At 27.4% G+C, this 7,517-nt stretch overlaps 1 long non-coding RNA gene across 1 annotated transcript; it reads left to right on the top strand.

The window, feature by feature from the left end:
• The first annotated feature begins 4,918 nt into the window (after window positions 1-4,918).
• Window positions 4,919-6,392, top strand: LOC126845145 (uncharacterized). Its single transcript, XR_007686721.1, has 3 exons — window positions 4,919-5,112; window positions 5,193-5,283; window positions 6,213-6,392. It is a non-coding gene; the product is annotated as an uncharacterized LOC126845145 (long non-coding RNA).
• Window positions 6,393-7,517: the final 1,125 nt, after the last annotated feature.

Raw genomic sequence — 7,517 nt, forward strand, 5'->3', positions numbered from 1 at the left:
ATGAATATTTATTGACGAAAATTAGCTGATTGGATAGTATTTTAATAAGAGTATAGAAAACATATGTATATAAATATATATATATATATTTTTTTTTTAATGTTTTAAACTATCTTAAGATGTAATTAAAACAATTTTTCAAGATACAATATGTCTTAACGAAAAATGAATCCAAAATCGCTGTTCCTTTCAAATAAACACCGATTACTTATATTTTGTACAACATTATTTTTAAATATAAGAAAAAAGAAAAATTACTATAACTTTTTTAGTAATTTAGAAAGGGACAAATTTGACACACTTTTTAATTAGCTAAAATTTTGGGTGTATTTCTGCCTCAAAATTTGCGGAATATAATCTACTCGTTTCAAAATTATGATAAAATTAAGCAGCTCATTTGAATTTATTATAGAGGAGAGTAGGGTTAGTTGTTACACTTTAGATACATTTTTTTCCTAAATTAAAAACCGAACTAATTGTAAGTAGCTGTGTCAATAGCATGCAACATGCTATAGCAGTCATGACCGTCAACGGGTTAATATTTTTTCGTAAAAGTGGCAGCAACATATTCTTTAATTGTTTTTTCAACTGTAGTTTTAGGAATTAAAATTAGACTTAACTAAGATATAACTAAAGAATAGTGTATAATATGTAAAATTGTATTTTTATTTTTTATTCTAGCGGAAAAACATTTTTAGAAACAAAAAATACTGTTACTTGAAAACAATAATATGTATTTGATTAAAACAAATAATGTATCTACTATACTGTCTTAATAGTTCAAAGTTTACACAAAAAATTTAACCTATTTTCTACAAACTTCAAAATTAACTTTTCTGTATATACAGAAAGAAATAGAGGTTGCTGGTTAGTGGTTATACGATTGATGTTTACCAATCTGATATTTAATCATTCAACTAAAGGGAAAATCATTAGTGAAGATAATATAATTGACAATCTTGATGGATGTGTGTGGACTGATAACCGTGCAATACAAAAGTACCTATGAGACATGGTAGCAGAAAACTGTTGTAAGAATTATAAGTTTAAATCCAGTGAATATCTTTTGACCCACTTTAATGGTATTGAAGTAGTATGTTTTTTCGTTTGGATGATTTAGACCTAAAAGCCTGACATAACTATGCCAAATCAGGCTGGTTTGATTTCAATTCTGTAAACATATTTAAGTTAACCTGCTATTTTTCTAGGGTATTGTAGGAATCGATTTTGTATAATATTACATTGATAATTGTGGTTATATCGTATTTTATTTATTTCGTTGTGGAGTTGAGAGGCCATTAGTTACATTATGATGTGTGCTTTTTATGTGTTTGTTACGATTCCTTCGAGTAGCAACACTATAAATCACAAATTTTATTTAGATAGTACTTCGGGGGGTTAAAAGTTGAAAAAGTTTCCTCACCTTCATTTTTTTGTTTGTACCTCTCCATTTGAAGGTCGCCTATTTAAACAAGAAATCCCTAAAATTTCACGAATGTGAAGTTAGCCATAAACGAGCCAGTAATATTTGAAAACAGAAAGTGTCAAGGCGTTGGTGTATGTTGAGTTGCCAATACTCTAATTATTCTAAGGGGCAGTCCATATATCCCCATATACCGACGATTAATTATATGAAATTGACTTAATTAATTAAAATATACACTAATTATCGACAAAACAGTGAGAGTATATTATTTAAATTAAAAAAAATGGCACTTGGAGTTTTGCAGCCACCATAAGCCGCCACACCCATGCACAAAAATATAGTCAACCGACCGATACCGGCAGCAGTTATGTACCTAAAAATTGTAATGTTATTTTTATCCTACTTAGTATTTTCCCATATTATATTAAATTCCACGTAGAACAGAAATAACAGCTATTATAATTTATAATCTAAATTTTAAAGAACCAAATTGTTTATGTATTCAGCTGTTGTGGCCGCAAAATTTTAACCACATTTAACTTCTCGTTTAGTTTATAACGTAGTCATTTTTATCTTGTTTTTTATCGTTATACAATAACAAAAAACAACTAATTAAAAGTTTTTTTGAAAATATCTATAATAATGAGATACACATAACAAATAACAATAACATTCAGTTTAATATTTTAATAACGTTGGAGTATTCCTGTAGACGGGACTAACAATTATCAATTGCATCAAACTAGTATAAATTAAAGACAACTGAATAGTTGAATTTAATAAAAAGTTTAGTTAAATATTAAAAGGTGGTAAAAACGAACAAAATATGTGAAAAATTGTATATAACACTATGAAAACAAAATTAATTTCTTATTAAACCCTATGAGATATTGAGTGTTAAGCGATAAAATATAGTACATACAATTATTTAAAACAAAACAATTATATTTCTAAGGAACTTACTGCATTTCTATCGAATTCATTTACAAATACCTAACTGAATATTATCACTTTAATAACTATGCAATAGTTTTATAACGAAAAAAAACTCTCACCTATTTGTATACCTATTTTGTCATCTAGAGATTCGCATCAAAGCTTTTTTTGAAAGTGATAAAATCCCTTTCAATTGTAATCATTTCTGTGACCCAACTATGCTGGCTTTTAGCTTAGATCTGCAGCTGAGAAGGTACTTAATACCGCCCTCGTTAAATCTCCTTTAGCAATTGATATTTCCTAAGTTGTACAAAATGCTTGATTTAGCATTCTCTATACCAATTAATAGTGTTTACGGGATGAAAGGTCTTAATTTTTTTTTTCATTTATTTTACTATAAAAAACATAGTTTTGAAATGATTTTTCTGTTGCAACTTTTATTAAGTTACATACAAAAATTTAGGTAATAAACTCTACAATACGCCCTGTAAACATTTTTTGTACCGTCAAACTACCAAGACGTATAATTTATTATTTGTATAGTCAGTCGTCGCAGATGTATCGATCAAAAGATTCCCTTTCAAAAGTATGTATAACTGTCAACAAATGCCACCAAATTTTTCCACTGTCCTAGACAAATTTCACAAATTTCCACAATCGTTACACTAAAGAATAAATAACCAAACCGTGTATCGCATGAGAATTGTTATATTTTCTCTGCATTTTCGGCTTTCATAATTTCACACCACAGTCGTTTTCTGTACATTTCCACGGGATTTTTGAAAATTTCAATATATTTTGTTTCGTATTATTTACAAAATGGTATAGAACGGAGAAACGAAAACGTATTAACACATGTGTGTATACAAATCCTAAAATCTAAAACTTGAAATGAACCATGTCAATCAATTGTAGAATAGTCCATTTTGTCTTAAAATTACTGTAGTAACACACAGTGTGATTTTGCAGTCGAGTTTAACAAGTACATCGTTACAGTTGAATATTATACCTGTATCATATTAAGTATGATGAATATCAAGATTAAAATTTTACTTACAAGGGGAGGTCACAGTGATGGCGTGACGGATTTTCTTCAAATTGCGAATGAATGTTATTTATGAGAAATAAAAAGACCCTTATTCGAGCGTTTGTGCCAATGCATCCTAATTCCAGAGATAATCAACTTTGAAATTTACATACTTTTTTGGTGTATCTTAAATAGACTTATTTTACAACCGTCGGTAAAAACTAAATGTGGTGCGGTCGAGCGCGGTCGGTGCGGTACCGGGTTCAACTCTGGCTACCGCCGCAGCACTTTTTGCATTTTTTTAGCTTTTATGGTAATTTATACTACAAGAAGTCTAAAAACTTATAAAATATTTATATTTTATTACTACAGAATACATTTTTACCCTTAAAAGTACTTGATAACCTATATTCCATTCGGTTTTTCGTCATTTATTATACCTCTCGTACTGATGATTGAATAACAATTTTTTTTGTATAATTGCACTATTGTATAATGCAATTTAACCTGTAAAGTTGTAAGACTAAAAAAATAATTTTTTTCCATTTTTCTATAATAGTTATTGGTTATTACATCCCACCCGGGTCGTAATTTCCCCAATGAAGATAAATTATAATATCACCATCAACATTAATACACTACATTGCTTAACAGAGTATAAATGTATTTTTTTTGGTAGTAAAAAAGTTTTAATTATTAACTAATAACTATTATAGAAAAATGGAAAAAAATTATTTTTTTAGTCTTACAACTTTACAGGTTAAATTGCACTATACAATAGTGCAATTATACAAAAAAAATTGTTATTCAATCATCAAGAAGGTGAAGTCAGCGCGTCGAAAAAATGTATCTGAGATTTAAACGCCTAATAAATAATCGATAAAATTGTTGACTACATCCGACCGCTTTCACTAAGTTATAGCAAGTTAATTTTGAAAGTTGGACAACCGACAAATTTTTTTTCACCGGTTTCGAGGGGGAAGAAGTTGACTTTATCGATGTTTGGCCAACCAAAGTACCATTGCATTCGATTTCGGATTTATTAGCTGCTATTTCAGTATATAGAACCAGTAGAAAAAAAGGTTATCATTATCCCCGTGTTGACAAAGGTACTTCTGAAAGTCATCCACGCAATATTTCAACCCGTAAAAGCTTCAACCCGTTCATATTTTTTTTGTAAATAGTCAAATGACGTAGCGCAATAGAAATAACAACATAGTGACACATTTGTGTGTACATATCATAAAAAATTGAATCTTATTCGAAAAAACTCTAAACCTATGGTATAATACTAGTATAAACATCGAATTTCTAAGCACGTATAATAAGTGTCCACACAAAAAAAAAACCAAATTCGAGCGAAATAATGATACAAGTTAAAAATGTGTATTGGTGTTACAATACACAATTTCTAACCTATTTTTTGTAAAATTAAAAAGAACAGTTACACACCTCTTTGTTAATAACATCGTTAATTCAGTAGCAATCACATTCCATGTACGTATGTACTCGTATAGCCTTAGTTTTTTTTTAATTCCATATATAAAATCGGCATTCAAAGACAGTATACATAATTCGTTTTATCTTGCAGTTTAACTCTAGTTTGTACTCTATAGAACATTATAATATTTTACATAACATTATAATATTTTTATTGTTCTCTACTTTGTCACTATTTTTAGCTACAGAATTCGTTGGTCCTAAACTGGCATTTTTAGCTAAGGTAATTTATACTAATAATTAAAAACTATTAGGTTTTTGTCAATATTTTACTTAGTGCTTGAATTATTTTTAACATGAAAGTAAAACGTTTTCCAAAAAAGCCATTCTTATCAAGAAGTTATTATCATTTTAGTTTCAAAACTTACAAATAGTTGGAAAATCTGATGATGAGGTAATTAATACTATTATTTTGAAACTATTAGGTTATTACCGATATTTTGGTTAATGTTTGAATAATTTATAACATAAAGGTTAAAGTTATCCTAAATAGCCATTCTTATCTAGAAAAATAATATTATTTTAGTTTAAAGACTTAGAAATAACATTCTTATCAATATTTTTGATATTGTTGTATAAGATTAAAGTTAAAATCGCAACTTAATCATTTGAGTTAAATTGATTTATTATAACAAACGTTTCACCTGAAACTGTATTTTTGTCCTAAAAATGTGTACGTTTCAACTATATTGTTAATTACTAAATATTATGTTCTATCACTCTTTGATGTAATAATTAATTATTGGTATCTGTAAATCCGAAAGTAATAAACAATTTATTCCAAATAAATATTAATTTTTTTTCTTATTTAAAGTATGCGTATTGTGTTGTATAAAAAATTATGAATCAATATCTGGATTAATATTTATTAATTTGGTTCCTAAGACTTAAAAACTTAAAAAAAAATGTTTGTTTTCTTTTCAACCGCTAAAGTATATCATTTGTGTTATATTATAGCAATTTTTAACTTTATTTTTAGCTGTTAGTTTGAGTAATATAATAATGCAAAGTGTTTTTTTTTAAATTACAAACATTATTTAGGATTAATTTATTTTTTTAATCCGTGTAATGGAAATTTTTTTATATTCTTAGTAAATTAAAAAATTACATTCCTCCCCAAATCAATAAAAAAATTATGAATTGGATTTGTTCTTTTATTTAAAATTAATTAATAAAGTATACATTTTTTTGTTAACTATTATCACGTAAGTTACACCATTGACTATAAATACTCAATGGTTATACGTATATTTAAGTATATGATATATTTAAATTTTATAATTTCTTATGTAATTAAACTTTATAATGATCAACAATTTTCAGATTATAGAAGATGCGTTCAATATGTGTAATGAATGGGCCTATCCCGACCAAAGTGTGGCACTAAAAAATATTTCAATTTATCAATTTAGCTTGTACATGGTAAAAGAAGACAAGGAAACTTTAAAAACCTTTAAAGAGTACGCAATAAATTTAGGGTTTGGAGAATCATTCGACCAAGCAGAAGGTAAATGTTAACTACGCACGTTACTTATCATTAAATAATATATTTTTTTATTTTCGATGCAAAAGAAGAAGAAGAAGGAAGAAGTTGACTTTATCGATGTTTGGCCAACCAAAGTACCATTGCATTCGATTTCGGATTTATATAGCTGCTATTTCAGTATATAGAACCAGTAGAAAAAAAGGTTATCATTATCCCCGTGTTGACAAAGGTACTTCTGAAAGTCATCCACGCAATATTTCAACCCGTAAAAGCTTCAACCCGTTCATATTTTTTTTGTAAATAGTCAAATGACGTAGCGCAATAGAAATAACAACATAGTGACACATTTGTGTGTACATATCATAAAAAATTGAATCTTATTCGAAAAAACTCTAAACCTATGGTATAATACTAGTATAAACATCGAATTTCTAAGCACGTATAATAAGTGTCCACACAAAAAAAAAACCAAATTCGAGCGAAATAATGATACAAGTTAAAAATGTGTATTGGTGTTACAATACACAATTTCTAACCTATTTTTTGTAAAATTAAAAAGAACAGTTACACACCTCTTTGTTAATAACATCGTTAATTCAGTAGCAATCACATTCCATGTACGTATGTACTCGTATAGCCTTAGTTTTTTTTTAATTCCATATATAAAATCGGCATTCAAAGACAGTATACATAATTCGTTTTATCTTACAGTTTCCTCTAGTTTTACTTCATAGAACATTATAATATTTTATATAACATTATAATATTTTTATTGTTCTCTACTTTGTTACTAATTTTAGCTAAAGATACGGTGGATCCTAAACTGGAATTTTTAGCTAAGGTAATTTATACTATTATTTTAAAACTGTTAGGTTTTTGTCAATATTTTGCTTAGTGCTTGAATTATTTATAACATAAAGGTTAAAATTTTCCTAAATAGCCAATCTTATCTAAGAAATTATGATCATTTTAGTATCAAAACTTACAAATAGTTGGAAAATCTGATGATGAGGTAATTAATACTATTATTTTAAAACTTCTAGGTTATTATCGATATTTTGGTTAATGTATGAATTATTTATAACATAAAGGTTAAAGTTTTCCTAAATAGCTATTCTTATCTAGGACAATATTATTATTTT

This window comes from Adelges cooleyi, unplaced genomic scaffold (assembly GCF_023614345.1).
Source record: "Adelges cooleyi isolate 19-005CV unplaced genomic scaffold, UGA_ACOO_1.1 ACOO_flye_CR_arks_rails_tigmint_CR_PRNA_684, whole genome shotgun sequence".
NCBI lineage: Eukaryota > Metazoa > Arthropoda > Insecta > Hemiptera > Adelgidae > Adelges > Adelges cooleyi.